Source organism: Piliocolobus tephrosceles, chromosome 9 (genome assembly GCF_002776525.5).
Source record: "Piliocolobus tephrosceles isolate RC106 chromosome 9, ASM277652v3, whole genome shotgun sequence".
Classification (NCBI taxonomy): Eukaryota; Metazoa; Chordata; class Mammalia; order Primates; family Cercopithecidae; genus Piliocolobus; species Piliocolobus tephrosceles.
The window spans coordinates 86,736,209-86,749,320 of NC_045442.1; the positions used below are offsets into that span (position 1 = coordinate 86,736,209).

Here is a 13,112-nt window from a genome sequence, read left to right on the forward strand (position 1 = left end):
AGGACCCAGTGTGGGTCAGAGTCAGCCTTTGTTAAATATGATGATTTTCTTTTGGAACAACTAAATCTACTCATCAATCAGTAGGATTGATTTCAGGGGATTCAGGAGACAGTAAGTTTAGAAAATACGCAAACTGCTATTTTGAGAGGCTTGAAAGGGAGAGAGAACTTACCTAAAAAAAAAAGTTCCTCTGGTAACAACTTTTAATGCTGTTTTATTCAGTCTCCATGGTCTATCAGATAGGTTATGTAGTAACACTAATTTTACAGATGAAGCTAATATCTGGAAGCGATGTGGAATAATGGAACGAGTTTGGATTTTTGTATTGTGCCCTAGATTTAAATCTGGCTTTCCGACATAGAGCTGTTTGATTATAGGCAAATTGTTCTACTTTAATTAGCTTTTATTTACTTCTTTGTAGACAAGTGGTTTCAATACCAACCTTGCAAGGATTGTGATTGGGAGAGAATATGTAAAGACCTTTGTCAACTATCTGGCACTCGAAAAATGGTAGATGATAATGATGAAGATGTTGTAAAGAATGAATGACTTGGCCAGGTAATGGAGCTTCCAGTATTGAGAGCCAAGGCTTTAAACACACCTGCCTGACTCCACGGTCCATGCTGTCAATTCTCCAGTGTGAATGGTTTTTACTCAGTAAGTCTCCTTCACAGGCCCTATTCTAGGCTCAGGAAGGCAAAGATTATTACCATCGTAACTCTGTCCTCAAAGGGCTCCAATCTATTTAGCATTAAGCATATGTAGAGTTTCAGAAGGAACCAGCGGTGAGACTGGTGAATCAAAGCTTAATGTCTCACCATATTCCCGCAGTGTATGCTCAATAGTTGGTTGAACTGTGGAGATAAGCTGGTGGGTAGGGTCTCAGAAGAATGAGGACAGGAGACACAGCTTAGGTGTTTAGTTTCATATTAGACCGGCTCCTCTGCGCCAGAAGTCGAGGATGAGTGAGCCTGCACGGGGAGCGAGATGACATTCTTTGTCAGCTGAGTAACCCACTTAGTGAAGGAGGTTCACGGCGTTGGAAAATCGGTAGGCGGAACGAGGCAGTGGGCTCCCATGTTAGGTTGAAAGGCAGGTGTTGGCTTGAAGCCAGTTACTGTTTACGCTGCAGCTCACTAGCTTGGAAACTGGAGCAGGAGGCCTGGCTGGGCTTACCAAAGCTGGGATTTGAGCCCAGGGTGCCTACTCCATTGCCTGGCCTACAGTCCTCAGTAAATTGTACGAGGACTACAGAAAGTTATCTGTTTTCACCCTTGTCTTCAACCAAGCACGGTAATGACCCCATTTTCCAGATGAGACAATTGAGGCCAGAAACATTAGGGGATGGTGAAGCCCGAAGCGGATTTGTTCAGGGCAGGCCGGCCCAAACGCACCAGGAGTGCCCCTGGCTCTGGAGAGGCCACCGACTGGACAGCATCTGCCTGTATCACCTATCCCCAGCAAATCAGGCGCCTGGAAGAGGATCCCCGGTGGGTCTGACGGAGAGCACTCCGGCAACCCCGCCGTTCCCAGCAGGCCGTGCGGCCGCCCTCAAGACGCCCGCGTGGGCAAGAGTCAGGGGTGCGGTGTTGCTAGGAATAAAAGATCAACATCCGGGCCTTGTAACCCACAACCGCCAGGGAATGCCAAGAAGGCCCTAGCCCCCTGGCGCCCCTGCAACGGCCCACGTCCGGGTCCAGGCCCGCCCCGCCAGCGCTGATTGGAGGGTAGCGAGAGCGCCGTCCAGCGATTGGTAGGTAGTGTCACAAAGGGGCGGGGCGCGGCGGTCGCGGAGCGTTTTCGGTCAGTTCCGTCAGTGGAGTTGCTCGTGGGGTCGCTGGGCCCTGTCGACCTGTGGGCGGGCGAGCGAGCCAGCGGACAAGACTGCGGGTGAGGCTGAGCTAGCGAGCGGCCGGCAGGGGGGGCGCCCGGGCTGCGAGCCGCTGAGCCCAGCCGCGCTGCCGCCGCCGGCCGTAGTAGGGCCGGAATGGCTCAAGGCCGGAGTGGTGTTGCCGCTCGGCGCCTGGCTGCCGGGTAGCGTCCGGTCCCCGCCCCTCGCCTTGCGGCCTGACGCCGGCCGCTGCTGCCCGGGGACCGGAGCGGCGGGTCGCCTTTGCCCAGGACACACGCTCTGGCTTTTGTTCCTTGGGGCGTGACGCCAGCTTCAGCGGGTACCCGGCTTTCCCGACGGGTGCTGATCTCCGAGTCGCTGTTGTCACGCGGTCTGCTGTGCTCCAGATTCAGGACGGTGGGTCTGGGAATCCCGGATTGGTCTTGGAGGAGCAACGGCTGCGCAGGTGACTCGGTGGCCTCAAGTGTATAGGTATCAGGATGGCGCGAGGAGATGCTGGTTCTGAAATATTTCCCAATTCCGCTTGCAGATCCACTCCGTACTTGAGCTTAGGCTACAGACAAATTAGGCGGTTAATGTGATTCTGTACCTCGTATTTAGAACTTTAGGGATGTTTTCACATATCAGTAAATGAAGATCTGTGTCACAGTTTTAATGGCAGCTTCACATTCTGGATATCTTTATGTTTGGGAAAATGTTTCAAAGGTGACTGCTCTTCTGTAGCTAAGCTTTAGAGCAGAGGATGGAGCAAATTCTGAGTTACTGAAATTACGTATTCAGCGCTATTGCCTGTTTACCTTTAACTTCCATTTCATCTTTGGAGTTGTATTTTTGGAACTTTTTCAGAAGAGATGAGAGAAATGCTTTGGGAATTGATTTTTTCTTTTTCTTTTTTTTTAAGTTCTAGGGTACATGTTCACAGCGTGCAGATTTGTTACATCGGTATACATGTGCCATGTTGGTTTTCTGCATCGATTACCTCATCGTTTACATTGGGTATTTCTTCTAATGCTGTCCCTCCCACAGTCCACCTCCCCCAGACAGGCCCGTGTGTGATGTTCCCCTCCCTGTGTCCGAGTGTTCTCATTGTTCAGTTCCCACCACTGAGTGAGAACATGCATTGTTTGGTTTTCTGTCCTTGTGATAGTTTGCTGAGAATGATTGTTTCCAGCTTCATTCATGTCCCTGCAAAGGACATGAATTCATCCTTTTTTTAGTATTCCATGGTGTATATGTGCCACATTTTCTTTTTTTTTTATTATACTTTAAGTTCTAGGGTACATGTGCATAACGTGCAGGTTTGTTACATATGTATACTTGTGCCATGTTGGTGTGCTGCACCCATCAACTTGTCAGCACCCATCAATTCATCATTTATATCAGGTATAACTCCCCAATGCAATCCCTCCCCCCTCCCCATGATAGGCCCCAGTGTGTGATGTTCCCCTTCCCCAGTCCAAGTGAACTCATTGTTCAGTTCCCACCTATGAGTGAGAACATGCGGTGTTTGGTTTTCTCTTCTTGTGATAGTTTGCTAAGAATGATGGTTTCCAGCTGCATCCATGTCCCTACAAAGGATGCAAACTCATCCTTTTTTATGGCTGCATAGTATTCCATGGTGTATAATGTGCCACATTTTCTTAATCCAGTCTATCACTAATGGACATTTGGGTTGATTCCAAATCTTTGCTATTGTGAATAGTGCTGCAGTAAACATACGTGTGCATGTGTCTTTATAGTGGCATGATTTATAATCCTTTGGGTATATACCCAGTAATGGGATGGCTGGGTCAAATGGTATTTCTAGTTCTGGATCCTTGAGGAATCGCCACACTGTCTTCCACAATGGTCGAACTAATCTACAGTCCCACCAACAGTGTAAAAGTGTTCCTATTTCTCCACATCTTCTCCAGCATCTGTTGTTTCCTGACTTTTTAATGATCGCCATTCTAACTGGTGTGAGATTGTGTCTCATTGTGGCTTTAATTTGCATTTCTCTGATTGCCAGTGATGATGAGCATTTTTTCATGTGTCTGTTGGCTGCATAAATGTCTTCTTTTGAGAAGTGTCTGTTCATGTCCTTTGCCCGCTTTTTGATGTGGTTGTTTGTTTTTTTTCTTGAAAATTTAAGTTCTTTGTAGATTCTGGATATTAGCCCTTTGTCAGATGAGTAGATTGCAAAAATATTCTCCCATTCTGTAGGTTGCCTGTTCACTCTGATGGTAGTTCCTTTTGCTGTGCAGAAGCTCTTTAGTTTAATTAGGTCCCATTTGTCTCTTTTGGCTTTTGTTGCCATTGCTTCTGGTGTTTTAGTCATGAAGTCCTTGCCCATGCCCATGTCCTGAATGGTATTGCCTAGGCTTTATTCTAGGGTTTTTAGAGTTTCAGGTCTAACATTTAAGTCTTTAATCAATCTTGAATTAATTTTTGTATAAGGTGTAAGAAAGGGATCCAGTTTCAGCTTTCTACATATGGCTAGCCAGTTTTGCCAGCACCATTTATTAAATAGGGAATCCTTTCCCCATTTCTTGTTTTTGTCAGGTTTGTCAAAGATGGTTGTAGGCTGGATGTGGTGGCTCATGCCTGTAATCCCAGCACTTTGGGAGGCCAAGGCAGGCGATCATCTGAATTTGGGAGTTCGAGACCAGCCTGACCAACATGGAGAAACCCCATCTCTACTAAAAATACAAAAAAATTGGCCGGGCATGGTGGCACATGCCTATAATCCCAGCTACTAGGGAGGCTGAGGCTGGAGAATCACTTAAACCTGGGAGGCCGAGGTTGTGGTGAGCCAAGATCACAACATTGCATTTCAGCCTGGGCAACAAAAGCGAAACTTGATCTCAATGATCTCAAAAAAAAAAAAAAAAAAAAAAAATCAGTTGGTTGTGATTTTTGCACATTGATTTTGTATCCTGAGACTTTGCTGAAGTTGCTTATCAGCTTAAGGAGATTTTGGGCTGAGACGATGGGGTTTTCTAAATATACAACCATGTCATCTGCAAACAGGGACAATTTGACTTCCTCTTTTCCTAATTGAATACCCTGTATTTCTTTCTCTTGCCTGATTGCCCTGGTCAGAACTTCCAACACTGTATGTTGAATAGGAGTGGTGAGAGAGGGCATCCCTGTCTTGTGCCAGTTTTCAAAGGGAATGCTTCCAGTTTTTGCCCATTCAGTATGATTTTGGCTGTGGGTTTGTCATAAATAGCTCTTACTATTTTGAGATACATTCCATCAATACCTAGTTTATTAAGAGCTTTTAGCATGAACGTTGTTGGATTTTGTAGAAGGTCTTTTCTGCATCTATTAAGATTATCGTGGTTTTTGTCGTTGGTTCTGTTTGTGTGATGGATTATGTTTATTGATTTGCGTATGTTGAACCAGCCTTGCATCCCAGGGATGAAGCCGACTTGATCCTAGTGGATAAGCTTTTTGGTGTGCTGCTGGATTCGGTTTGCCAGTATTTTATTGAGGGTTTTCGTATCGATGTTCATAAGGGATATTGGTCTAAAATTCTCTTTTTTTGTTGTGTCTCTGCCAGGCTTTGGTATCAGGATGATGCTGGCCTCATAAAATGAGTTAGGGAGGATTCCCTCTTTTTCTATTGATTGGAATAGTTTCAGAAGGAATGGTACCAGCTCCTCCTTGTACCTCTGGTAGAATTTGGCTGTGAATCCATCTGGTCCTGGACTTTTTTTGTTGGTAGGCTATTAGTTATTGCCCTCAATTTCAGAGCCTGTTATTGGTCTTTTCAAAGATTCCACTTCTCCTGGTTTAGTTTTGGGAAGGTGTATGTGTCCAGGAATTTATCCATTTCTTCTAGATTTTCTAGTTTTTTTGCATGGAGGTATTTATAGTAGTCTCTGATGGTAGTTTGTATTTCTGTGGGATTGGTGGTGATACCCCCTTTATCTTTTTTTATTGAGTCTATTTGATTCTTCTTTCTTTTCTTATTAGTCTTGCTAGTGGTCTATCAATTTTGTTGATCTTTTCAAAAAACCAGCTCCTGGATTCATTGATTTTTTGAAGGGTTTTTTGTGTCTCTGTATCCTTCAGTTCTGCTCTGATCTTAGTTATTTCTTGCCTCCTGCTAGGTTTTGAATGTGTTTGCTCTTGCTTCTCTAGTTCTTTTAATTCTGATGTTAGGGTGTCGATTTTAGATCTTTCCTGCTTTCTCTTGTGGGCATTTAGTGCTATAAATTTCCCTGTATACATTGCTTTAAATGTGTCCCACATATTCTGGTATGTTGTGTCTTTGTTCTCATGGATTTCAGAGAACATGTTTATTTCTGCCTTTATTTCATTATTTACACAGTAGTTATTCAGGAGCAGGTTGTTCAGTTTCCATGTAGTTGTGCAGTTTTGAGTGAGTTTCTTAATCCTGAGTTCTAATTTGATTGCACTGTGGTCTGAGAGACAGTTTGTTATAATTTCTGTTCTTTTACATTTGCTGAGGAGTGCTTTACTTCCAACTATGTGGTCAGCCTTGGAATAAGTGCCATGTGGTGCTGAGAAGAATGTATATTCTGTTGATTTGGGGTGGAGAGTTCTGTAGATGTCTATTAGGTCTGCTTGGTGCAGAGCTGAGTTCAAGTCCTGGATATCTTTGTTAACCTTCTGTCTTATTGATCTGTCTAATGCCAACAGTGGGGTGTTAAAGTCTCTCATTATTATTATGTGGGAGTCTAAGTCTCTTTGTAGGTCTCTAAGGCTTGCTTTATGAATCTGGGTGCTCCTGTATTGGGTGCATATATATTTAGGATAGTTAGCTCTTCTTGTTGAATTGATCCCTTTACCATTACGTAATGGCCTTCTTTGTCTCTTTTGATCTTTGTTGGTTTAAAGTCTGTTTTTATCAGAGACTAGGATTGCAGCCCCTGCCTTTTTTGCTTTCTATTTGCTTGGTAGATCTTCTTCCATCCCTTTATTTTGAGCCTTCGTGTGTCTTTGCATGTGAGATAGGTCTCCCGAATACAGCACACTGATGGGTCTTGACTCTTTTTCCAATTTGCCAGTCTGTGTCTTTTAATTGGGGCATTTAGCCCATTTATATGTAAGGTTAATATTGTTATATGTGAATTTGATCCTGTCATTATGATGTTAGCTGGTTATTTTGCCTGTTAATTGTTGCAGTTTCTTCATAGCATCAATGGTCTTTACCATTTGGCATGTTTTTTCAGTGTCTGGTACCAGTTGTTCCTTTCCATCTGCTTCCCTTCAGGAGCTCTTATAAGGCAGGTCTGGTGGTGACAAAATCTCAGCATTTGCTTGTCTGTAAATGATTTTATTTCTCCTTCACTTACGAAGCTTAGTTTGGCTGCATATGAAATTCTTAGTTGAAAAATCTTTTCTTTAATGTTGTTGAATATTGGCCCCCACTCTCTTCTGGCTTGAAGTTTCTGCTGAGAGATCTACTGTTAGTCTGATGGGCTTCCCTTTGTGGGTAACGCAACCTTTCTCTCTGACTGCCCTTAACATTTTTTCCTTCATTTCAGCCTTGGTGAATCTGACAATTATGTGTCTGGGGGTTGCTCTTCTCGAGGAGTATCTTTGTGGTGTTCTCTGTATTTCCTGAATTTGAATTATGGCCTGCCTTGCTAGTTTGGGGAAGTTCTCCTGGATAATATACTGAAGAGTGTTTTCCAACTTATTTTCATTTTCCCCGTCACTTTTAGGTATACCAATCAAATGTAGATTTGGTCTTTTCACATAGTCCCATATTTCTTGGAGGCTTTGTTCATTTCTTTTTACTCTTTTTTCCCCTAAACTTCTCTTCTTGCTTTATTTCATTCATTTGATCTTCAATCACTGATACCCTTTCTTCCACTTGATCGAATTGGCTATTGAAGCTTGTGCATATGTCACATAGTTCTCGTGCCATGGTTTTCAGCTCCATCAGGTAATTTAAGGTCTTCTCTACACTATTTATTCTAGTTAGCCATTCGTCTAATCGTTTTTCAAGGTTTTTAACTTCTAGTGATGGGTTCGAGCATCCTCCTTTAGCTCGGAGAAGTTTGTTATTACCGGCCTTCTGAAGCTTACTTCTGTCATCTCATCAAAGTTAGTCTCCATCCACCTTTGTGCCGTTGCTGGCGAGGAGCTGCGATCCTTTGGAGGAGAAGAGGTGCTCTGGTTTTTAGAATTTTCTGGTTTTCTGCTCTGGTTTCTCCTCATCTTTGTGGTTTTATCTACCTTTGGTTTTTGATGTTGGTGACCTACAAAAGGGGTTTTGGTGTGGATGTCCTTTTTGTTAATGTTGATGCTATTCCTTTCTGTTTGTTAGTTTTCCTTCTAACAGTTAGGTCCCTTACCTGCAGGTCTGTTGGAGTTTGTCGGAGGTCCACTCCAGACCTTGTTTTCCTGGGTATTACCAGTGGAGGCTGCAGAACTGCAAATATTGCAGAACAGCAAATATTGCTGCCTGATCCTTCCTCTGAAAGCTTTGCCTCTATGAGGTGTCAGTCGGCCCCTACTGGGAGGTGTCTTCCAGTTAGTCTACATGGCAGTCAGGGACCCACTTGAGGCGGCAGTCTGTCCGTTCTCAGAGCTCAGGCACTGTGCTGGAAGAACCACTGCTTTCTTCGAGCTGTCAGACAGGGATGTTTAAGTCTACAGAAGTTTCTGCTGCCTTTTGTTCAGCTATGCCCTACTCCCAAAGGTGGAGTCTATATAGAGACAGCAAGCACTGTAGCCCTGTGGTGGGTTCTGCCCAGTTCGAGCTTCCCAGCTGCTTTGTTTACCTACTCAAGCCTCAGCAATGGCAGACACCCCCTCCCTGCCGGGCTGCTGCCTTGCAGGTCAATCGCAGACTGCTGTGCTAGCAGTGAGCAAGGCTCCATGGGCATGGGACCCACTGAGCCAGGTGCGGGATGTAATCTCCTGGTCTGCTGGTTGCTAAGACTTTGGAAAAACCACAGTGTTTGAGCAGGAGTGTTGCGTTTTTCCAGGTACCGTCTGTCACAGCTTCCCTTGGCTAGGAAAGGGAAATCCCCTGACCCCTTGCTCTTCCCAGGTGAGGTGACGCCCCACCCTGTTTTGGCTCGCCCTCTGTGGGCTGCACCCACTGTCCAACCAGTCCTAATAAGATGAACCAGGTACCTCAGTTGGAAATGCAGAAATCACTCGTTTTCTGCATTGATCATGCTGGGAGCTGCAGACCGGAGCTGTTGTATTCGGCCATCTTGGAACAAACCAGGAATTGATTTAGAAATCTTTTTGGTGTCATTACTCTTAATAGCTAGATATATAATTGTAAAAATTCTGGAAGTAATTTTTTCTCTACCTGCCCCCAATTTTTTTTTTTTTTTTTTTTTTTTTGAGACAGTGTCTGTCTGTGTTGCCCAGGCTGGAGTGCAGTGGCATAATCATAGCTTGCTGCAGCTTGGAACTCCAGGGCTCCAGTGATCCTCCTACCATACCCTCCTGAATAGCTGGGACTACAGGTGTGTGCCATCATACCCAGCTAATTTTTTTTTTTTTAATTTTGTAGAAACAAGGGTCTCGCTATGTTGCCCAGGCTGGTCTCAACCTTCTTGCCTCAAGTGATTCTCCCACCTTGGCCTCCTGAATTGCTGGGATTATAGGCATGAGCCACCGTGGCCAGCTTTTTTTCTGTTTTCTTTGTTTCCTGTACCCCTTCTTTTTTGTTTTTTTTTTAAGCTGTTTTTCCATCCCATCTTGAAGTCTTCATTGCCCCCTCATTTTCCAAGATCACGAGTCCCACAGTATACTCAGCTAAGCATGACCACACACCATTTCAAGAAGCTATTCATGGACCCAGCTTTTAGTACTGGCTGGGTCTTTGGCCTGCTGCAGCTTCCATTTGTGCCTCTTAGCTACCCTCTAGGCATCCAGTCTGGCTTAACCAGATTTCATGGCCTCATTTTGTCCTCTGCTACAGTGATTTCTACTCCTGAGGAGAAGCATAACTATTTAGAGGGAAGCATTTTTGCTTTTGGTTATCAACCTTGGTTCTTTTGGGATATTGGAAATTACCCCATTGACTGGACCCAGACTTACAGTGGAAGTTCCAGCACAATTAATGCTATTCGGGGTTGTTCTTTTTCTTCTGGCTTATAGTTACATTATCCATTCTCATTATAGATGAAGAACTTCCAAATTTGTTTGTTACCTTCTACCCTCCCTCAGCCTATTATTTTTAGGGTCTCACTATGGAAGAACACTGTGGTGAGGGAAACACTCCGGATTCCTTGGACAGGCATAGTCACTCATGTCTTTATTTCTGTCATGTTCATTTTGCAGTCCTGACACCTGACTTTTGTTGCTAGAGCTGCAACTTTGTAGGTAGGAGTACTGTTGGCTTCGGGGATACACACACTGGCAATTCTATAGTACACTCTTATTTGATATAGCATAAGTATGTTTTTAAGAATTCATGTTATCCAAAATTATAAAAGCAGTTGCTTAAATGAGTGAAAGAAAGAGGATTAAGGTTAGAGAGCTCCATACAAAGTCATATATAAGCAATGCAGCTTTTTAATTTAGCTTTTATTTAAGAGCAATGACCCTTTACCACTATCACCAGCAGTATTATTGGCCTGGTACTTTGTATTACTCTATTTATTACCCATCATTTTGAAACATGGTGTAGCAACACTCAAAAGAGCTGTGCAGGCAAGGCATGGTGGCTCACGCCTGTAATCCCAGCACTTTGGGAGGCCAGTGCAGGCGAATTATGAGGTTAAGAGATCAAGACCATCCTGGCCAACATGGAGAAACCCCGTCTCTACTAAAAATACAAAAATTAGCTGGGCGTGGTGATGCGTGCCTGTAGTCCCAGCTACTCAGGAGACTGAGGCAGGAGAATCACTTGAACCTGGGATGCGGAGCTTGAAGTGAGCCGAGATGGTGCCACTGCACTCCAGCCTGGCAACAGAGCCAGACTCCCATCTCAAAAAAAAAAAAAAAAAAAAAAAAAAAGCTGTGCTATAAGCAACAACTTTCTTTTCTGTAACTCCATCTCTTTTAGGATCATTAACAGTCTGTAAAATGCAATTCAAAAATCCCAAATTAATTAATTGTATTTCCTATTAGTGTTATAAAAACTCATAGTAGATTCCTGTATGTGCATGTATGTTATGAGTTGGATAAATGGTGGTGGACTTCATTTGGAGTGGATCAGAATAGGATTCCCGTAAAAGCCAACATCCCTCTAAACAAACTTTTGGAGCATGACATGGCTTGGGTGTTTTGTCCCCTCCAAATCTCATGTTGAAATGTGACCCCCAGTGTTGGAGGTGGGCCTAGTGGGAGGCGTTTGGATCATGGGGGTGGATCTTCATGAATGTCTTGGTGCTGTCCCTGTGGTAATGAATGAGTTCTCACTCTGATTTCACACGAAATCTGGTTTAAAAGAACTTGGGGGCTGGGCGCGGTGGCTCACGCCTGGGCAACAGAGCAAGACTCTGTCTCAAAAAAAAAAAAGTTGTCCGGATGCGGTGGCCCACACCTGTAATCCCAGCACTTTGGGAGGCAGCGGATCAATAGGTCAGGAGTTCGAGCCCAGCCTGGCCAATATGGTGAAATCCTGTCTCTACTAAAAATACAAAAATTAGCTTGGTGTGGTGGCGTGCACCTGTAGTCCTAGCTTACTCGGGAGACTGAGGCAGGAGAATCACTTGAACCCGGGAGATGGAGGTTGCAGTGAGCTGAGATCATGCCACTGCACTTTACCCTGGGTGACAGAGGGAGACTCTATCTCAAAAAAAAAAAAAAAAAAAAGAACAATATAAAGAAGTCATATTATCTAGAATTGGTCCTCTCTAGGTCTCGTGGGGTTGGAAGAAAATCCAAAATGATTGACAGATGATTTTGAGTGACAGCATGAAACGTGGTACTGTTTACCAAGATGGGGACTACAATAAAGCTGGAGGTTTGTGGGAAAAATGATAAGTTTTGAGTATGTTGGATTTCAGATGTTTGTGGCATATACAGATTTCAGATGCCTCTGGAATATCATGCTTATGAAGTGGAGATTACTAACCAAACCACAATCTTTAAAAATATCTGCTTCTGATGACATGATTGTGTATTTAGAAAACCCCATCGTCTCAGCCCAAAATCTTCTTAAGCTGATAAGCAACTTCAGCAAAGTCTCAGGATACAAAATTAATGTGCAAAAATCACAAGCATTCTTATACACCAGTAACAGACAAGCAGAGAGCCAAATCAGGAATGAACTTCCATTCACAATTGCTTCAAAGAGAATAAAATACCTAGGAATCCAACTTACAAGGGATGTAAAGGACCTCTTCAAGGAGAACTACAAACCACTGCTCAGTGAAATCAAAGAGGACACAAACAAATGGAAGAACATACCATGCTCATGGATAGGCAGAATCAATATTGTGAAAATGGCTATACTGCCCAAGGTTATTTATAGATTCAATGCCATCCCCATCAAGCTACCAATGAGTTTCTTCACCGAATTGGAAAAAACTGCTTTAAAGTTCATATGGAACCAAAAAAGAGCCCGTATTGCCAAGACAATCCTAAGTCAAAAGGACAAAGCCGGAGGCGTCACGCTACCTGACTTCAAACTATACTACAAGGCTACAGTAACCAAAACAGCATGGTACTGGTACCAAAACAGAGATATAGACCAATGGAACAGAACGGAGCCTTCAGAAATAATGCCACACATCTACAACCATCTGATATTTGACAAACCTGAGAAAAACAAGAAATGGGGAAAGGATTCCCTATTTAATAAATGGTGCTGGGAAAATTGGCTAGCCATAAGTAGAAAGCTGAAACTGGATCCTTTCCTTACTCCTTATACGAAGATTAATTCAAGATGGATTAGAGACTTAAATGTTAGACCTAATACCATAAAAACCCTAGAAGAAAATCTAGGTAGTACCATTCAGGACATAGGCATGGGCAAGGACTTCATGTCCAAAACACCAAAAGCAGCGGCAGCAAAAGCCAAAATTGACAAATGGGATCTCATTAAACTAAAGAGCTTCTGCACAGCAAAAGAAACTACCATCAGAGTGAACAGGCAACCTACAGAATGGGAGAAAATTTTTGCAATCTACTCATCTGACAAAGGGCTCATTTCCAGAATCTACAAAGAACTCAAACAAATATACAAGAAAAAAACAAACAACCCCATCCAAAAGTGGGGAAAGGATATGAACAGACATTTCTCAAAAGAAGACATTCATACAGCCAACAGACACATGAAAAAATGCTCATCATCACTGGCCATCAGAGAAATGCAAATCAAAACCAC

General features: G+C 43.6%; 1 protein-coding gene and 1 pseudogene across 12 annotated transcripts in view; both read left to right on the top strand.

The window, feature by feature from the left end:
* Positions 1-13,112, top strand: part of LOC111529800 — a 712,005-nt pseudogene that overhangs the window by 238,777 nt on the left and 460,116 nt on the right. The window lies entirely within an intron of this gene.
* Positions 1,762-13,112, top strand: part of ZFAND4 (zinc finger AN1-type containing 4) — a 63,773-nt gene continuing 52,422 nt past the window's right edge. For 6 of the 11 annotated variants that reach the window (XR_003306641.1, XM_026446765.1, XM_026446772.1 and 3 more), the window contains exon 1: positions 1,772-2,297. The gene's annotated coding sequence lies outside the window, so the exon portion shown is untranslated. Of the gene's footprint in view, positions 2,324-13,112 lie in introns of all 11 variants that reach the window. The other 5 variants (XM_026446766.1, XM_026446770.1, XM_026446768.1 and 2 more) reach the window with 4 other exon arrangements.